The sequence below is a fragment of the Cottoperca gobio genome, chromosome 22, assembly GCF_900634415.1.
Source record: "Cottoperca gobio chromosome 22, fCotGob3.1, whole genome shotgun sequence".
Classification (NCBI taxonomy): Eukaryota; Metazoa; Chordata; class Actinopteri; order Perciformes; family Bovichtidae; genus Cottoperca; species Cottoperca gobio.
Genome location: NC_041376.1, coordinates 19676582 through 19698802, shown reverse-complemented (window position 1 = coordinate 19698802; position 22221 = coordinate 19676582).

Sequence of the window (22221 nt, the reverse complement as noted above, 5' to 3'; positions counted from 1 at the left end):
TCATGGACTACAGTTCAGCATTCAACACCATTGTGCCCTCAAAGCTCGTAATTAAGCTCAGGGACTTCGGCTTAACAGCACCCCCTGTGACTGGATCCTGAACTTCCAGACGGGAAAACCCCAGGCAGTGCGGGTTGGAAATATCACATCCTCCACCCACATCTTCACACCTTCCGTCGCAGACTGAAAACTCAACTGTTTCGACTGCACCTCGGCGAATGAGAAGAGAAAACAATTGATAAAATGTTTTAAACTGTTCTTTGTACACTTACATTGATTTGGCTTATTTGTAGCTAATAGTTGAATTCATATTCTATTGTTTCTGTATGTTGTACTTTTGTTTGGCTTATTTGAAGCTATTGTTGTGCACTTAAAGGATTTCACCTATTTGAAGATAATGTAACTGCAATATTCTTGCTGTTCGTAGTTGTATCCTCATGATTGTTTGCACTTATTGTAAGTCGACAAAAGACAAAAGTGTCAGCTAAATTAACTGTAATGTAATATAATAATGTGTTGTGCAACATGTTTTGATTTGTAACTTTTAATTTGTGACTCCTGAAGAAAAGAATCATATTCCATGAAGCTATCTAGAGTCATGTTACACCCGACAAGACCTTAAGCTGAAAACACAACATGCAAGTGTATTGAGGTATTTGAGAAAGGCTTAAAGTGAACTTCAGGTACAAATCCTGTCATTCAGCTCAAGTCTGGGTGCTCACTCACTCTGATCCATTTTTCTCATCCTCAGTTTCCTTTTATGCTTCGAGTTGGAGCTGCTCTGTGTTTACAGTAGGACATGAAAAGAGCTCAGCACATTTTGCCGACTACAATTCGTAGGAAGCTGTGGACGGAGTAAATAGTTAGGTTTGGCCCGGTGGGGGTTGGGACTGAGGGATACACTAGATCAAAGTCTTAAGATGGAGATATATTCACATGCCTCACAACATGGGCTGTTTGCTCAGGCTCCAAGAGAACAAGTATGGAACAAGTCAAACTGTACAATACAGTGCAGGAACACAGTAGTAAATATATTACACTGATGGAAAAGTCCTAATACAGTGCTCCATATCAGTGTGTGATTGTCAGTGCCTTTCAGGAGTCATTTTTTCATGATGTGTCATTTGTCATTTTGGTGCCAACCTACCAAGACTATTTCTACTTCAGCTATGGATATATTTCCTTTCCCAGAAACATTGTAGAAACCTCCAGAAAACTTCCATGGTCTCGCTGCATCCAGCTGGGTTTTACAATATATCATTTCAGTAATGGAGAGAAGGTGAGAATATCCAAGCAAAAGTGTACTGTGGTGTATGAAGCCTCCTGTTGGTGCACATAATGGTATATTTGCCACTTCCACTATGGATGACCCCAGTATGATTGTTGAATGTATTGAAAAATGATGAATCTAGAAAGAAAAAAGGCTGAGAAGGCAAAAGACAAAGTACAATCTTGAACGGTAAGATTGTTACAAATGTTTCTGATTATACTACATTGGCTTTCTGTGTAGGTAGACATGTTCAGACGTACACGTCTCATGTTCTGCAAATACGTCTGAATAAGAATAAGGTGAATAAGATTTTATTCATAGTTTTGGCAACACCTGTGGGTAGTGATGGTACCGGCCAGTGTGTTTTAATAATACATGTCAAAATGAAGTATCAACTAGAGTAGCTACATGGGGCCTAAAACCGACCAGACCAGTCTCTTTAAGAATTAACCTGGCTAATATCAAATGCCAAATTTTAGACATGAACCCAGAAAAAGATACATTTTTGCTTTACTTCATGCATTACAGACAGTTAGCACAACAGGCTAATACAACACATTTGTGTATCTATTTGCAAACATTGCTTAATAAATTACACTTGACCTAACCGCTAGCTTTACACTTCAAAAACAGTTCTGCAACCCGACCCAACCCCGACAGGTCCTGACACAGTAGCGGGTTTTTGATTGAGTAGCTCTGAGGGAACACTGTTCATAGGCTGCAGGTGCATAACGCCTTCAGGCACTTTCTACGGCATCACCCAGATGTGTAGATCACCGGGAGGAGGAAAAAGAATTTAGCATTTTCAGTTTCAAAGCAGAAGAGATGCGTTACATTGTTGTTGACTTTTTGGTATAATGTTTGTTTAGTGTAATACACAAGGGTTTGAAATGTTCTTTATTGTTATAATGAAAATAGTTCTATCAGGAGAGACTTCGATCTGAGTGATAATGATAAATAATTGACATGTGCACAAGAGGATGAGAAATGTGAAGTCTGCTACCTCAGTGCTACCTCAGTGCCCCGGAGGACTGTGTCTGTCTTTGACACTTACACACTTATGTCGTTTAAAAAGAAATGTATTCTCATGAAATAGTTGTTTTGTCTCAGTATAGTACATTGTATTCTATTCGCCACAGGAGGATACTGTCAGCTGCAAACTACCAGAACCACCAGAACTCTTTGCAAGTATATGCTTTTTTTTTGATGGTTTTGTTGCCATAAACATGCTCACAGAACTTCAAAAAAATATGTCCTTGGCCTCTGAGATGAAGCTCTTCATGCCAGTGAGTGTTTTAGCACATATTTAGCATACTACATTTTCCCCATCTGCAGCTAATCTTTAAGAAATACAAGGGAGGATTTATTGGACTGCATAATTTTTATTTTTGCTTGAGTGCGCATTAGTGCCTAAAGAGCCAGAGTGTAGTATTTAGGAGGATCTATTAGCAGAAATGGAATATAATAATATGAATATTTTTTTAACTATGTTTAGGGAGCTGGTCCTCTTCACGGAGACCCCCATGTTGCACCGCCATGTTTCTACAGTAGCTCAGAACGGACAAACCAATTTCTCTGCAGTTCCGCAGTTCTCTGACACTCTTGTAAAACTGCAATAACTTCAGCCACCGCCTGAATTTGGTTGCTCCTAAAGTAGTTTTATGCTAAGGATGGCCTCAGAGCGAGGCAAAGATACCACGGCTTTGTACTCGACGGCTCGTTACCGCAGTCTTGGAAAGGGAGGAATGAGTAGAGGGGGATTCAGTTGGTGGCAATCTGCAACCAAATCGCTACACACTGTCCCTTTAATTAAAAGTCATATTTTTCTATAGTCTGTGGTCGAGTTCATAGACCGTGATCATCCAATCACAGCCACTGTTTTCACACACAAACTCTAATTGTTTCTATCCACTGTAAAATACAAATAAATAATAAAAATAGAACAAATGTAACACAGTTTGTTCCCGGAGTGGCTTCTTTTAATTATGGAAGGGGTCTGTGACAATTTGACCATTGACCTCTTTGATAATTTAGGAGCAGGTTTCATATGGAACACACTCTGATGTGAACTGTTTCTGTTCTATTCAGGCTTATTCATAGTTAACCATCAGTGCTCTGCTGAATCTACGTATCAATATGACGATGAGCCGTTCAGCTGCAGGAGAAGAGAATGTGCTTGTGTAGGACTCAACAGTCAACCTCCCAACACCAAGAGCTTCAGATAAAAGGAAGAAAATGATCCGTCAGACGTCGGTGCACTCACTAAAGAAGCTATTTGACATGGGCCTCTTGGGCCGGACTGCTGTTGTGTTTGGCTGAGGAGGGTTTGAAGCTGCAGGGCAGCAGAAGCCACCTGTGGCTGCTATGCAAGAGCTGTTTGGATGGCAGGATGACATGGCCACCCCCAGACATAAGCACATACAGCAAAACAGAAGAAGGTGTAAGAAAGGATGGTAGGAGCTCAACATGAAAGGGGATGAAAACGAGATGAATGACAAGAGCTGTGGCTGTTTTAACACAGGACAGATTGTTTTTAGGCTTACATATAAGAGTGGTAATGCTTATATAAAGGTAGTTATTTCCAATGAAAAGAAGCTACATCCATGTAATTCAGTTTACAGGGTCAGTTCACCCAAATTAAAATTTGTTTTAAAATTAAATTAAAATTACCATATGTAATTACTATCTAGCCATGCAAGATAGTTTTGGTGTTATCATCTGAACCTTCTATTTGATTCAAAACCTTAAAAGAGAAAAAGAAAAAAGAACCTCATGCCTGAACTTTAAAGCCAATGTAGATGAGAAGTTCATATCACTTTGTGTTCGGAACACAATGTGATCATCTCCACTTCCATGAGGAAAATATCATGTTATAGGATCAAATGGAACACCTATTAAATGGACCTTGAGTTACTTTTTTTATAGCTGCTGCCTTTAAAGTGAAGAACCTTTGATCCTGCCCTTAAAAAAATGCTTTTGCTTTGGCAGTGGCACTTTCTTTAGAAAGTAGTTCCATTGAAATTGGTTCACAGAGGTCTATTATATATTGCTACTATATATTTGTATTTCCTAATTCAGATAGCCTCAAGAGACATATCTCCTATTTTCTTCAACACAAAAATGTGTAATTGTGTAATAACATTTAAAATAGTGCAAAGTAGCATTATTCTAAAAAATATAACTGATGATAATCGTTTATAATGTTGTATCACAATGTTAAAATCAAGCATCAGGTCACCTGGGAAATGAGTTTAAAATGTTATTAAAAAACTTTTCTTCCCCGCAGATTGGTGGATGCTTCTTGAAGTACATTTATAACTTGGGTAAGTGATTCCAAAAGAACTTGGCTTTTTCAAAGATCGTCCTGTGTGGTATAAATCCTGAATCCTAAAGTCTGCCTTCACCTGCTGGAGAAAATGCATACAGACTTCCACTAAAAAGCATAGTAATAGAACAACTTAATTCTAAAATCGTTACAAACATTGATTGATATGTTTGTGGATACCATTTAAATAAAATACTCTCTAAACATTCCAAATGTACCAGTAAGTTGTATTAACTTAATGGTACAGGGATCCCTAACAATACTCAAGCCCTTCTTTTTTCACAACAACCATTATGATTAATTGTGTCACTGTGCGTTGCCAAATCAGTGATTAATACAGTGTATACAATAAGTGTCAGTAGAAAGGAACAGCAGTTACACTGTCCACCTGGCAGAGAGGGAAATGAACACAGAGATGGAATAACAGATATATGTAACAGACACTGGCTGAGGATGTAAAACTCATTAGAAATGTCAGAATGAGAAGACATGATAGATTGTACACCTAAACAACAAACTAGTTCAACAAACTGCCAATAAAAGTCTGCCATATTTCTGTGGATGTTTGCCATAGTATGCGATAATGTTTTCCTACCAACTGACTGTACAGTAAGTTTCCTTAATATTCAACATTAGCATTCAGCCTTTACTGATTAGCTGAGCCAGCCTCAGGCAATGGCAATCAGAGGCCTTGTGGACGTTGAGAAAGGTAAAACATACTTTTCCTTTACATAAAGGATCAATTATCCAAAATGACAAATAACATCATACTGGCTGTAAATCCTAGTTATACAAGTTATAAGTTACAAGTCTCCTTCAGCTTAACTACAGAAATGAAGTTGAAATGAGGAAACACTGCCCTATGGAGCAGGATGACATTGGTGAAACTGAGTGGAGTTTGGATGTTGGTGAAAGACTTTGAGCTATGCTTTCAAGCATGGGAGGGAGCCTGGTGCAAAGTACTCAGGCATAGCAGTTTGATTTCCCAAATGTTCATAATTAAACGTTTACTATTTGAATAGCCAGCAGGGAACTCCTCGGCTTGTGTTTTTGTAGTGGCTATTGTGTTTGTGGAGCCAAATATTGGAAACTTTGATACCGAATCCCCTGGTGTATGTTAACTTTGGCAGCAACCAAAGGATTCTGGGGATGCTTTTCCTGCGCATTACTTCGCCTCCACTGTTCACCACCCACCATCTCCTCAGGTCGTGGAGTTCCCTGAAGCCACTGCTCGCTGAGCTGAGGAGGGGGAAGCACAGGGAAGACATTGTGATGCATCTCGGGGTGAAAGCCTATCTCAAATGTCTCAGAGGTTTTTAGAGAAAACACTTCAGTGTGGAGAGGCCTATCTCCTCTTGCTGAACTCAGCTTCATCCTCTGTCATACCTTACAGCGCTGTCTCTCAGGCTACAGGAAGCCTTCAGCCACCTCCAGAATGTATCCTCCCCCTACAGCATGTATGGCGCATGAACTGCTCACACTGCGATCTCTCCCTCCTGCCCAGGGATCAGTCAATTTTCAGACTACTGTGGAAAAGAAGACCTGGGCACAGCTCCTTTGGCCGGTCTCTGTGCAGCACAGGATGAATCCCGGCTTGATGGGAATGTGAGCTGAGGGCTGCACAGGAGGAAAGGCAGAGTCAACAAACAAGCGGTAGAGCAAATAAGCCACACATACTGTTTGTTATTAAGTTCTCTTTTCACGTGTGTATGTGCTTACACAGTACTACTGATACCAAGACCATCAAGTTCTTTTAAGAGATCTCTTCTGTGTGGGGGTTAGTCATCTTTTTTTAATAAATGCATGGCAAAACTATGACCTCAGTTGGCCCCTGGGAGTCTAATTTCCATAGGACCCCAACCTGTAAGATTAGATAACATTAGATTCAACTTAGATTCACTGAGAACAAGTACTAAGACAAGAAAATGGAGTTTAGTTTAATGTCTAACAGAATTACAAAACGCAGTAAAAAGCAAAGCTGTGTACATACTTTACAGAAAACGTAGAACTGTGCAGTAGTTGCAGTAGACAAAACATATAGTATAAATTATATAGTGTAGGTATAAGTAGAAGTAATGGTAAGAGTAAGACATTATATAAAGAATAAACAGCATAAATATAGTTAATACATTATAGATCAGATATATACAGTATGGTACATGGACTGCATTTATATAGCGTTTTTCAGGTCTTACCGACCTGTCTCCTTGACCCGTTTCCAACTAAGCTGTTTAAAGAAGTTTTACCCTAAATAAACACTTCTTTATTAAATATTATCAGCCTGTCCTTATTATCAGGCTATGTACCACATTCCTTTTAAGTAGCTGTAATAAAACCTTTTCTTAAAATGTATCTGAGTGATCTCAGTTTGTACAGGTTAACGATTAAACCTCCATGCACATCAACGATAGTCATGGAGTACCGCAAGGTTCTCTAGTTGGACCTATTCTATTGAAATTATATATGCTTCCTTTAGGCAATATAAAAAGCAAATACTCCATAAGCTTTTCCTGTTATGCAGATGATACCCAATTATATCTATCGATCAAGCCAGATGAAACCAACCAATTAACTAAACTTCAAGCATGCCTTCTGTCACGCGTTCCACCCACTATTAGTTTGTTTTCACCTTGTCAGTAATTCTCTTATCATTTCAGATCCTGGTTCATCCTCACTGCCTGCAATCAACTTATTCCCCTCACCTGGTTTCCACAGCCCATCTCCTCACCTGCTTCTCATTCCCTCATTAGTTCTCTCAGAGGATATATACCAGTTCTCTCCCACTTGTTCCCTGTCTTGTGTTTTCCTGCCAAGCTCTCCAGTGATCGTCTAGTTTACCTGTTTAGTTTTCCTGACCTGCCCGTTTTGACCCTGCCTGCCTGTTTCTGGACTCCGATTCTTCTGCCTGCTCCTTACTGGATTTGTTTGCCTTTTGGACTGATTTACCGGTATTTGACCCTGCCTGGATTACTGAGTAAACTGAACTATATTATATTCTGCCTGTCTCTGTGTCATGCTTTTGGGTTCAGTTCTGTCGGTTCCAGTGAACCTTACACCTTCAGGACATAAAACTTGGATGACCTGCAATTTTCTGATGTTAAACACACAAACATGAAGTAATTGGACTTGGACCCAACCACTTCCCAAACACATTATCTAAAGATATAGTTACTATGGGTGGCATTACTCTGGCCTCCAGCACCAACGTAAGGAATCATAAATTTGTCTTTGATCAATATATGTCCTTTAACTCTCACATTAAACAAACTTCAAGGACCGCCTTCAATCATCTACGAAATATTGCAAAAATCAGGCTGATGCTGTCTCAAAACCAAAAACTAGTCCTTGCATTTGTATCGTCTAGGCTAGATTGTTGTGATTCCTTATTATCAGGCTGTCCCAATAAATCCCTTAAACCTCTCCACTTGATGTTGTCGCATGTGTAGTGACTAGGAAACAAGATAACATTTCTCCCATTTTAGCTACTCTGCACTGGTTTCCGGTAAAATCCAGAATATAATTTAAAATCCTTCTCCTCACTTACAAGGCCCTTAATGGTCAGGCACCATCGTATCTTAAAGAGCTCATAGTACCCTATTATCCAACTAGAGCACAGAATGCAGGGTTACTTGTGGTTCCTAGAGTCTGTGGTGTTGGTCTAGTGGTACGGCTTCCAAAATACATCACCAGTACATCACCAGATGGTTGTGAGTTCAATTGCAATCTTCAGTGCCCCTGAGCAAGGCACTCATCCCCGAGTAGCTACAAGGGGACTGTCCCTGTAGTTAACAGCTCTGGATAAGAGCATCTGCTAAATGACCTGTAATGTATTCTCTCTAAAAGTAGAATGGGAGCCAGAGTTCTTCAGCTATCAAGCTCCTATCCTGAGGCAGACATCCTCTCCACATTTAAGAGTAGACTTTTTAATATCCAAATCAAATCCAGTTTATTTATATAGCCCAATATCACAAAGTACACATTTGTCTCAGTGGGCTTTACAGACCTCCATATAAGAAACTCTACAATTAAAGAGAAAAAAATGGAAGAAACCTCAGAGAGAGCAACTGTATATACATAGTAAAATTACAACAACAAAAGATGGATCCAGGCAGGTGTCAAAAAAGCTTTCTGGTGACTATAAATAGTATAGTTATAGTTAGGGCTGGCTCAGGCTTGACTTGAATCAAGCACCTATGCTGCTATAGGCTTAGACTGCTGTGAGGACTTACACCAAGATCCTCTCTCCTCCTCTTCCTCGTGATCTGTATGCATTTACTGTATGTCCTCTCTATTTGTGTGCACACATGTCCTCTCTATCTGTATGCATTCATGTTAATAACTCAACCTGGACAGAGAGTCAGAAGTTAGAAGAACAAACAGTTTGTCCCTGAAGTGAGAAGTGTCCCTTGGGTGAGAGGTGTCCCTAGGGTGAGAGGTATCCCTGAGGTGAGAGGTGTCCCTGAAGTGAGAGGTGTTCCAAGGGTGAGCAGGGTCCCTGGGTTGAGAGGTGTCCCTGAAGTTACTGAAATACTGCCATTGTCTTTTTATTTATTTACCTTTTCTTTTTTCTCCTTAACATTTATTTACTTTCTTGTTGTGCTTACAGGTCAGATGTTGACCTTTGCTGGTTTGCAAAACTGAAAATGTGAAGGACTCTGGACCAAAGCTATAGGTTTAAGGATGAAACATTGTGAGCTTCTGGATGATCACCAAATGTTGAACAGATCGTCCTGCGTACAGGAAATCTACTAAGACCAACCAGGATTAAGTTTAACTCTTACCACCACTTATATAGTCTATACAGAGGAGGGAGGCACAGCAGTTATGGAGGGCATTTAGGCCAGGACAGACAATGCTAGATCAACATGGACCATCAGAAACATCCCAATGGGACTCTCTTACATGCCTGAAGTGTCAGAACATCTAACCAATCTTCAAGACCCAAAGAGTCGGCACTTACCACAAATCATTTAATACCTTAAGATCTCAGCTGGAACCGCCTAAAGACAGAAGAGAACCGAGGGAACGACTGGGTGGTTCGTATTGGCATCACATATGGAGTGGAGAACATTACATCTGTGGAGAACACTACATCAGTAGAAACAGTAAATAATTAATGTACACTGGAACAAAGCCATTTACTGCATCCACTGGAAGAGGTCAAAGGCCATCCACCAGGAGTCAGTGGATGACTGGAGAAAGATAAATGATGACATTCAAAGCAACCCACTATAAAGACATAATAAATGATGAAACCATTTATTGATAAATGATATACAGTACAAGGTATATGGTTACAAACAAGTATGGACTAGAAAGTGTTCTCAAAATGAATTACCTGAATGTGTAATATTATACCAAGCCTCATTGATGTAAACAGAGTCTGCCTCATCTTGTCGCTCTGTCAGCGCAGAACACGTCATTCCGGTAGCTGTGATCGAGCCTCTATAACAGGTGTCTGGAACCTTTTTGGCTGGGAGAGTCATAAAAGCCAAATATTTGTAAATGTATTTCCTTGTGAGCCATAAGCCATACGGGGGGCCCTACTCTATAAGATATGGCTACAACCTCTCCCATAATTGTAGTGTCATGTGATCTGTTTCCTGTTTTGTTTTGTCAATCACCTCTCCTCTCCTCTCGTGAATGAATGAATGATCGTGTATGGTTACGGTAAGCGCGTCATTTCCGGTTGTTAATGTTTCTGTGTTGTTGGTAGCATACTTCGGCAGCTCCAGTTTGACCCAGTTAATGTTGTTATATTCTTGATCACATCGGCTAATTACCTGTCATCTATCTAAACCTATACTTGTACTTCCTAAGCACTTACAACTCTCTCCTTATCCTCCTTCTCTTAGCGACTCTCGCTAAATCCTCAATTATTTACGCTCTGTTCGGCTCTGCTAACGTTAGCTGCTGCAGCTCGGCAGCTAGCGATGGCATCTCCCTCTTCTGCTCTCTCCTGCTCGGTGTGTTTCATGTTTAGCTATTGCTCGGCCTCCTTTAGTGATAATGGTACGTGTATTAAATGTAGTTTATACGCAGGGTTGGAGGCGAGTTTTAGAGGGATAGATGAGCGGCTCCGCACCATGGCTAGTCAGCGGTTAGCAAGTGTAGCTGTTAGCAAGCCCCCTATAGTCGGTGCGGGTCGACCAGTGGTATCTCCTGTTAGCCGTCCCCCGGCGGGACCCGAGCAGCCGGGAGACTGGGTGACTGTCCGAAAGAAGTGTTATCAGAAGCCCACGGTTCACCACCAACCGCTTGCTGTTTCTAACAGATTCTCCCCACTCAGTGACACACCAGCTGAGAAGCCAACTCTGGTTATCGGTAGCTCAATTTTGAGATACGTTCATTTTGAGACACCAGCGACGACAGTCACGTGCATTCCGGGGGCCAGAGCGGGCGACATAGAAGCACATTTGAAACTGCTGGCTAAGGCTAAACGTAAATACAGTAAGATTGTTATTCACGTCGGCGGTAATGACACGCGATTGCGTCAATCGGAGTGTACTAAAGTTAATGTGGAGTCGGTGTGTACATTTGCCAAAACAATGTCGGACTCCGTAGTTTTCTCTGGTCCTCTGCCAAATCTTTTGAATGATGACATGTTTAGCCGCATGTCATCATTCCGTCGCTGGCTCTCACGGTGGTGTCCAGATAATGATGTGGGCTTCGTAGACAATTGGCGGACTTTCTGGGGAAGGCCTGGTCTGATTAGGAGTGACGGCATCCATCCTACTTTGGCTGGAGCAGATCTCATATCCAATAATATTACACAGTCTATTAGTGGACCTAATCCATGACAACCCAGAGTTGAGACCAGGACAAAGAGTTGTAGTCTTACACACTTCTCTGTGCTTCTTTCCGGGCAGTCACCCACTCAAATCCCCATAGTGACTGTGTCTGCCCCACGACCACTGAAACTAATCAAGTCTATGGTTAACAGAAGAGGAGTTATACATGAAAACCTAATTAAAATAAACACCACCACTGCAAAAGTGCAACTAAATCAAAAAATTAAATGTGGGCTCTTAAACATCAGATCTTTATCAACGAAAGCTGGATTGGTAAATGATTTAATATCAGATAATAAGATTGATTTATTTTGTCTCACTGAAACCTGGCTGAGACATGAAGAATATGTCAGTCTAAATGAATCTACTCCACCTGGTCATATTAATACTCACATTCCTCGAGGTACTGGCCGAGGAGGTGGAGTTGGGGCCATATTTGACTCAAACCTCTTGATCAATCCTAAGCCTAAACTAAAATATAACTCTTTTGAAAGCCTTGTTCTTACGCTCTCAAACCCAACATGGAAAACAATAAAGCCAGTTTTATTTGTTACTGTGTACCGCCCTCCTGGTCCGTACTCTGAATTTCTATCTGAATTCTCAGAATTTTTATCAAATTTAGTCCTTAAAACAGATAAAGTAATTATTGTAGGTGACTTTAATATTCATGTGGATGTTGATAGTGACAGCCTTAATAATGCATTTATCTCAATATTAGATTCAATTGGGTTCAGTCAAAATGTACATGAACCAACTCACTGTTTAAACCACACTCTGGACCTTGTTCTGGGATATGGTGTTGAAATTGAAAGTGTCCACATAATCCTCTTTTATCAGACCATTTTTTAATAACTTTTGAAGTCCTGTTACTGGACTACAAGCCAGTAGGCAAAATATCCTACGCTCGATGTTTATCTGAAAGTGCTGTGACTAAATTTAAGGAAGTGATTCCATCAGCACTTGATTCAATACCAGGACTCAATATCAATATAACAGAGGACTCCAATGCTAACTTTAGTCCCTCCCAAATTAATCATCTTGTTGATAGCGCTGCAGCCTCACTGCGAATAACACTCGACTCTGTCGCTCCTCTTAAGAAGAAGATCATAAAACAGAAAAAGAAAGCTCCATGGCTTAATTTACAAATCCACAAACTAAAACAAAAGTCGAGAAATCTTGAAAGTAAATGGCGTTCCACTAAATTGGAAGAATCTCGTTTAGTCTGGTTAGATCATCTTAAAACGTATAAGAAGGCTCTCCGTAATGCCAGAGCAGCTTATTACTCTTCCTTAATAGAAGAAAATAAGAACAACCCCAGGTTTCTTTTCAGCACTGTAGCCAGGCTGACAAAGAGCCACAGCTCTACAGAGCCTTCTGTTCCTATATCTCTCAGTAGTGACGACTTTATGAGTTTCTTTAACGATAAAATTATAATTATTAGAGACAAAATTAATCTCCTCCTGACCTCAATTGGTAATGACTTAACTTCAACTGTTGGAATTTTAAAAACATCTGTAACTCCTGAAATATATCTAGACTGTTTTACTCCAATCAACCTTAACCAACTAACTTCAACAATCTCATCGTCTAAACCATCAACCTGTCTTTTAGACCCGATTCCAACTAAACTGTTTAAAGAAGTTTTACCCTTAATTAACACTTCGTTATTAAATATGATCAACCTGTCTCTATTATCTGGCTACGTACCAAAATCCTTTAAAGTAGCTGTAATAAAACCACTTCTTAAAAAGCCTGGTCTTGATCCAGAGGTTTTAGCCAACTATAGGCCGATATCTAACCTTCCCTTTCTCGCTAAAATCCTTGAGAAAGCAGTCGCAAAACAGTTGTGTGACTTTTTACATAATAATAGTTTATTTGAGGTTTTTCAATCTGGATTTAGAGTTCATCATAGCACAGAGACGGCACTGGTGAAAGTTACCAATGACCTTCTATTGGCTTCAGACAAAGGACTCGTCTCTGTTCTTGTCTTGTTAGACCTCAGTGCTGCTTTCGACACTGTTGATCATGACATTCTACTACAGAGACTGGAACATTGTGTTGGCATAAAAGGAACCGCACTAAGCTGGTTCAAGTCCTATTTATCTGAGCGATCTCAATTTGTACTTGTTAACGATAAATCCTCCATGACAGCCAAAGTCAGTCTTGGAGTTCCGCAGGGTTCTGTACTTGGACCGATTCTATTCACCTTATATATGCTTCCTTTGGGCAATATTATAAGGAACCACTCTATAAACTTTCATTGTTATGCGGATGATACCCAATTATATCTATCAATTAAACCAGATGAAACCAATCAATTGGCTAAACTTCAAGCATGCCTTAAGGACATAAAAACTTGGATGTCTAGCAACTTTTTGATGTTAAACACAGACAAAACTGAAGTTATTATACTTGGCCCTAAACGCCTCCGAAACGCATTTTCTAATGACATAGAAGCTCTGGATGGCATTAACTTGGCCTCCAGCACCACTGTAAGGAATCTTGGCGTCATCTTTGATCAAGATCTGTCGTTTAACTCACACATAAAACAAATCTCAAGGACTGCCTTCTTTCATCTACGTAACATTGCAAAAATAAGACACATCCTGTCTCAAAATGATGCAGAAAAACTAGTCCATGCATTTGTTACTTCAAGGCTGGATTACTGCAACTCATTGTTATCAGGTTGTCCAAAAAAGTCGGTTAAGACTCTTCAGTTGATCCAAAATGCAGCGGCACGTGTATTGACTAGAACAAGGAAATGGGATCATATTACTCCTGTATTAGCTGCTCTGCACTGGCTCCCGGTAAAATACAGAATAGAATTCAAAATCCTTCTCCTGACTTACAAATCAATTAAAGGTCAGGCTCCAGCATATCTTAAAGATCTCATAGTACCTTATAAACCAACTAGAGCATTACGCTCCCAGACTGCAGGGTTACTTGTGGTTCCTAGAGTCTCTAAGAGTACAATGGGAGCCAGAGCCTTCAGCTATCAAGCTCCTCTCCAGTGGAACCAGCTTCCAGTTTGTGTTCGGGAGGCAGACACACTCTCCACATTTAAGATTAGGCTAAAGACTTTCCTTTTTGATAAAGCTTATAGTTAGGGCTGGCTCAGGTTTGCCCTGGATCAGCCCCTAGTTATGCTGCTATAGGCTTAGACTGCCGGGGGACACCTCCCTGCTCTCTTCCTTCTCTCCCTCTCTCTTCTTCTCCCTCTCTTCTTCTCCCTCTCTATCTGTATGCATTTATGTAAATGTATGTTACTAACTCACCATCCGGAGTGTCTGTCTCTCATGTGGCAGGTTGCCACTGATAAAGTTTACGTCAGGATCATGAATCGTGACAGCGCCTGCTGACCTGGTCCTGCTGGACACCGGGAAGCCTTATTGACATTTTCCTGGATTCATCCAAACTTTCTATTTCTTTTTTTTTTTTCCAACACAACATAATTTCTGTCAAATGTTGTATTTGTACTATGTTGTTTATCCTGTACACACGACATCTATTGCACGTCTGTCCGTCCTGGGAGAGGGATCCCTCCTCAGTTGCTCTCCCTGAGGTTTCTTCCATTTTTTCCCCTTTAATTTTGGGGTTTCTTTTAGGAAGTTTTTCCTTGTGCGATGCGAGGGTCTAAGGACAGAGGATGTTGTAACCTGTACAGTCTGTAAAGCACACTGAGACAAATGTATAATTTGTGATATTGGGCTATACAAATAAATTTGATTTGATTTGATTTGATTCGTTGCTGCCAACTTCACTTCCTGCCCTGATTGTATTCACCTGTCCGTCAGTCCTGCAGCCACCTCACCTGTTGTCACTCCCCCCATTAGTCTCTCCCTTTATATAGCAGCCCTCCAGCCCCTTTGTCTGGCCAGTTCATCTTTGTGTTTCAGTACCAAGCATCCCAGCGCCAAGCATCCCAGCATTTTCTCTGTCTCCCATGTTCCTGATTATTCCTGATCTCTGCCCATGTTTAGGAGTACGCCTTTTTGCCTGCTCCCTGTCGGATCTCCTGTTGATCACAGTAAAGATTGGTATATTGGATGTTCCCCTTTGTCTGAGTCATGCTTTTGAGTCCTATTCTTTGGGGTTACCAACCTTGCGTTACAAGTCTCTGATTTCATGTTGCAGTCCTATTTCCTCCATTACACTTTAGAGATATTTTCATGGTTCCCGAACCCAAAAAGACTCTGCCTTGCACCAAACCTGTCTATTATTTGAAAGCTGGGACTCTGAACTATACAGACCCGATAAATGTTTAACTGAAATCTGGCCCGGCCAGGAGGCACACACCACTGAATCCACAGCTGATTGCTCTTAGTTCATGTTAATTTCCAAGTTGTCAAAAAACGTTGCGTCTTACCTCATCGTGTAATGTTTTCTGTAATGTTTGATTTTGTGGCACATTGTAGCGCTGTGCCATAAGGCGGCATGCACAGAGTAGAGAGGTTGAGAGAGAGAGAGACAATAGTATTTGTAGCATTCATTTGTTTTCAGTATCTTGCCCAAGGAGATGCTAACCTGAACCACTCGACAACAAAACCCTCTACCTTCTGAGCCACTGCAGTGGACCAGTCTGCTAGCGCACCTAGCAAGAGTTGGGCTGGCTGACTCTCGTTAGAGTGAGAGATTTATTTAAATAAAACTGAGTGAGATTCATCATTGTATTTTAATATGGATGATAACTAATATGCACATTTATTGAGCACAGTTATTTTTACTAGCATGTAATTTGTCTTTAAAATATATTGTGTGTGCTTGTAAAATATATGTTTCTCTGCTCCAAGCCTTCCATTGCTCGCACAGCAATGAGGCACAAATATTACACCATAAAATGGTACTTTCAGAAAGTGAGCCAAACCAAAAAGGTTGCTGCTGTGGTTTGAGTTCAGGCTGTATTTTGACCACCTTGCCGTCAGATAGCCCTTTCTGACGGGGCACTAAAGTTGTTATAGACGGAATCGGAATTTCGGGCTTCCGGTGGAATCGCAATGCATGCTGGGGTGACAAGACTAGAAAAGTGAGCACCAACTCCACAGGGGCCGCCATATTGGATTTATTTTCTTCGTGTTTACATTGTATTTAGCTTATTCTTCAAGCATGTTGTAAACAAACCTACTACTCTACAATGAGTTCTGAACTCCTTTCTTATGATGAGGTTAAGATGTAGAAAGTCGAAGCTTTGAAAGTATTTTGCCGCAAGCGGAATATAAAGGTTTCAGGAACAAAACTCGAGCTTATTACCAGGGTGTTTGCTGCATCAGAGATGGGCACTGAGGAGCAACCAATAGCTAACGAAAGACTTTCAATCACAGAAAAAGAAAAAACTAAGCTTCTGCTTATGCCGAGTGGCGTTTCAGTGCCTGATCCCTTGACATTGCAGGATAGCTGGGTCAATGAAAACAACAGCATGACTTCTTGGCCGCCGATATACCTCAGCGATATAACATTATTTTTAATGTCAGACCACCCAGGGAACGATGTCGAGTTTCATAAACAAACTTTGAACGAATACAAAGAAGGCAAAGCATTTAGACTGTTTGACTCTGGCTGGTTGAAACAAATGTCTTTCAATCCTCTCGCAGATTCTGAGTATTGCTTTTTGAAAACAAATTGTACTCATTCAATGAAAATTTCCCATACGCCACATTCGGCATGGATCTGCGCAGTCAAGAAAACTGGCGATATCATAAGTGCTTATTGCAGTTGTGTTGCAGGGTAAGCCATTATAAATATATACCTAACATGTGTTTGTTAATTATTATAAAACTCGATATATAGAAAGTACATTTGTCAATATATAAATCAAGTAGATAGACTACCCAGACATAATTTATTACTTACATACTTATTTGTATTCATTAAATTTTTATCTATATTACTTTGCAGAATGAGCAGTACATGCATCCACGTTACAGCTTTGCAGTTCAGGATTGAAGCTGCGAATAGGAATGGGCTGACTAACCCTTCTTGTACCTCCAAAAAATGTGTGTGGAACGTGCCAACCGAAAAGACTGTTATTCAAACTATTAAAATAGCCGAGATGGATTGGAAGTCTTCAAAATTTGATAAAGGTACTAGATTGGTACATTAATTGTCAAGGACTACTAGTCTACTAATTAATACTATGATACTAAATGTTCAAATCTCAAATAATTCTCAGAACCCAAAAGAACCACTGCAGACCACAGGTGTGCCCTTTTCCAGCCAATTAAAAGAAAGGTAACACTGAGTGATCATGAAAAGAGGAGAAAGTTATACAATGGCCTGAAAGATGTTATCCCACACTCTTCATTCATTATGATGCAAAAAGCGGAACATACAGAGGAACATTTAGGACCAGTGTCAACTCCCACTGAATCTTCTGTGCTCACCAGCAATGAAATAGATGCCATTGAGACAGCTACTGTTGGTCAGGCTGACAATGAATATTGGCACAAACAAAGGGAAGGTAATAACTGCATCACAATTTCATCGTGTTTTTACAAAAGTTGAAACAATAAAGGCCACCGGTGAAAATAACTCAAAGAAACTTGTTGACAGCCTGATGGGTTTTAACCCAACACCTGAAAATATACCAGCTTATGGAAGGGATATGGATGATATTGCCTATCAGGAATACTTAAGGTTTTTTAACAAACAACACAAAAATATATCTCCTAGAGAATGTGGTATTTTTATTCATAAAACAAAACAGTATCTAGGAGCTTCCCCTGACCGCTTGATCGAATGCTCTTGTTGTGGTAAAGGCATATTAGAAATAAAATGCCCCTATTCCATTGCTAGTGACAATCCCACTCCAGATAACTTATCATATTTATGTGATGATAGTGGAAAGGTTACCCTAAAGAGAAATCATCAGTATTTTTCACAGATCCAAGGCCAAATGGCAATGGTGTCATTTTCTAGTTTATACTCAGATACCATCTTGAAACTATAATGTTTGATGGCAGTTACTGGGGAAAGGTTGAGGAAAACCTGACATATTTCTACACTCATTTCTTGACTCCTGCCCTTATTGAGAAAAGCCCAAAAGTGTTTGATATTGAGGTTGGCCATAAAGTTGAGATGTAATGTAAAGTATTTTATATTTCATGCTTGTAATGTGTGCACTTATTAACAGATTATATAACTAATAAACCCTATATTTGTCTAATTTCAATGTCTAGTTATGTTGTTGCTCAGGGAGGAAGTTGTTTCACTTTTTAAATATTGGTATATAAAGATTACAAATAGCTGCACAAACCATCACAATTTCATCAATACTACCAAGTAATGAAATAGGAAGTTCATATTTGATTAAACGAAAAGTCTTTAAGCGTCTGATTGCTTGCTCAACAACAATTTTTTAATTTGCAATTTATTTTGTTTTTTTACATCTGCCTTGGTGAATTGCTCTTGTCCATGCTTACCTGGTGGAATGTGTAGTTTGGAATTTTGTAGCAACAGATCCTCAGCAATGGTAAAACCTCTGTCTGCCATGACCTCGTCATATGGGTCCAAAATTCTGTAAAACTTAGATTTCCTGGTTAAATAAACATCTGAGGTTCTTCCACCCCATGCATCTGATACAAAGTTGAATGCACCATTGGGTGTGACAGAAACCAATATTTTAACAGTGTTGTGTTGTTTATACTCAGACCAGGTTGCTGATCTCAACTTTGGATCACTTGGTGTTTATATGTTCTATGTGCTCACTAAACTAGTTTTGCCACCCCAGCATGCTTTGCGATTCCACCGGAAGCCCGAAACTCCGATTCCGTCTATATCCATCCATGCTCTCTTCAAAGCCATCAGATTCCTTTTGACAAAAAGTAATTTTACCTCGCAGAACTAGGGAGTTGCTGGTCTACCGCTGCCTCGATATGTTTGTTTGTTTGTGTCATTGTGTGACTTTGGTTAGTTTGGATTCACCAAAGTCACACAATAACAGTGAGAGACAAGCAATATACAAATAAAAAAGCGGGGTTCAGAAGCAAAACTTTAAAGAAGCAGACGAGAAAGAATTATTATTCCAATAAGCAAGAGCCAATTAAGACACCTACTAATGCTAGCACCAGCGCACCATCCATTGAAGATGGTGAGAACGATATGCAAGAGGTTGTGCGCATCCAATTGTTTCAACTGCCATTGCACCTCTGCATTAGTATCCCACGCCAGGGGACATTTTCCTGAGAATGTAGATGCAAATGTCAAACCCCTGGACACTTTACCATGGGATCCAACACAAGACATTTATTGCTTGTCCACTTCCTACAACACCAGCAAAACCACATCTTGTTTGGAGAAACCACGGACATGGCAGCACACCTGAGCAGGCTGGGCTCAGGCTATAAAGCAGACCTGGAAGATCTTCTCGCTCTCTTTCCCTTGGCCTGCTAACTGATACTATTAATTTTTTGTGCTTTGTGTGTCTTTCATTTTACTTAATTAAACCATAGAGCAAAGTTATGTATTGTGTCGTCTCCCTCCTTGTCACCTCCTTTCGAGCCTGGTTGTGACAAATGGGGGCTCATCCGAGATTTATTTGGTGAGTTTTCTAATGCTGAGTTAGAAGCCTGTTTGCTTTCAGCTATTAGGTAAAAAGGTCTCTGGCTTGCCTTTAGAGGAGGATAGAGTATTAGATTTGGGGAGGCCTCAGTCTACAATTTTGACTGTTGGTTGTGATTGAGATCAGTTTGTCTGTATAGTGTTACCGCCTGGCTACAAATACAAAGTCCTCCAACACTAATGCAACAGGGTTAACAGCTGCTTTAAATATGGAACCCCATCCCTCTGGCTACCTACAAAACCAATACTAACTGACTCACTCAACCCTAGTCTACATGCAGGATTGTGGCAGGATGGATTAAGCACAAAAAACAGCAACCCAGTTAACTTCCAGCATGGTGAAAATCACCTAGACAGTCCTAGAAGTGCCCCGAGCAATGCTCTAACTACTTACTGCACAAAAATAACAAACAAAAATAAAAAAGAGATCAATAGAGACAGACAGTGCCCCACATTGCTTATGCCTAACAGGAATAAGGGTTCCAAATTATTTACCAGCCCTCAAACCCCTAATGGCAGCTCAGGAAAACATTCATCATTTACAGGCCCAAATCTATGGAGCACACTTACTGGAATTCAAGTAACTAACCAACACAGTCATCCCTAGAAATACCAGAGCAACAACAATCTGTGTGAAACACTCCCTCAAAAAATATATATATATATATATTTACCAGATTCCCAGCATTAGATCCCAGACGAGCCCCCATTTGTTACCGCCTGGATCAAGGCCAGCAACAAAGAGGGAGGCCACATAGTCATATCCATCAACAAATGTTTATTTAACTAACAAACATAAGCATAACAAAGTAACTAATGGGATGTGTAACCAGGCATGGTCATCAGTTGTGCTAGCAGTGTGTTGATGGGTGAAAATATGGTGTAATGTGTGTTGTAAGGTGCAAGAAACCAAACAAAAGTAACAAATGCTGCAGCAGGCCAGCTGAGAGAGACCAGCTGTGAGAACGACCGGCCCAGCTGTAAGAGCGACCTCTGATTAGAGGTGTTTTGCCGGCTACACTACAAAGTCCAAGTGACAATGTTGGTGAATCTGTGGTTTCTCCTACAATAGCTTTAACATTTGAGCAAGAAAAAGAGCTATTGCTGTTGCAAATGGAGAGGGATAAATTGGGCATGGAAAAGTCTATGGCTACGACAGTCTTTGGAGAAGGAACAATTGGAGTTCAAGCAGTACCGGTTAGACCTAATTAAGGCATGTATGCTGTCAGGTAATGCTGATACTAGGGGTTCAGGTGAATACAGTTCACAAAGTTTGAAAAGGTTTGATGTGGTGGGTAACCTGCGTCTCGTACCGAAGTTTGATGAGAGACCCAGACGCTTTTTTCTCCCTTTTTGAACGTGTTGCCAATGGGAGAGGGTGGTCCGAGGCTGACCACGTAGTTATGTTGCAATCGGTATTGACAGGAAAAGCAATTGGTATTGACAGGAAAAGCCCAAGAAGCTTATTCAGGGCTTAGTGTAGTAGATATTTTCTACTTCTATTCTACTGTTAAAGATGTTGTTTTGAAAGCTTATGATTTGGTACCAGAGGCCTATCGGCAACATTTCAGGTCTTGGAGGAACTCTGATAAGCAGTCACTTGTTGAATTTGCAAAGGATTTAATTAAACATTTCAATAGGTGGTGTTCGGCGTTGGAAGTTACTACTTTTAAAGATCTGTGTGATCTGATGGTGCTAGAGCAGTTTAAAGAGTGTATTCCACCTGAGGTTGCCACTCATATTGTTGAGCGTGGAGTAGAGACTGCCTCTAAAGCTGCTACCCTGGCAGATGAGTATCTGCTGGCACATAAAGGAAAGTATGGAAGAAACCGAGGGTCAGATAATGCTACAGCTAAAGCTGTTGGTCACTCCGCTAAATTTTCTTGGTCTGAGTCTGCAAAGATGAATCCTGGTTTGCGTTCATCTCGTTTTGATCATGTGTGTAACTATTGCTATGAGAGGGAACATTGGAAAACCAAGTGCCCTCTACTGAAAATTAAGGTAAATCGCATGGGTGGTAAATATGTTAAACCAGTTGCTCTCAGTGCTCCAGTTAGGAAAATTCCAGTTGTTTCGGAGGAGGTGCTTGATTCAGTTTAATCTGAAACGGAAAAATATTCTGGTTTTGAAGCTTTCGTGTCAGATGGGGTTGTATCTCTCACTCTAAACTGTTTAAAGAAGTTTTACCCTTAATTAACACTTCGTTATTAAATATGATCAACCTGTCTCTATTATCTGGCTACGTACCAAAATCCTTTAAAGTAGCTGTAATAAAACCACTT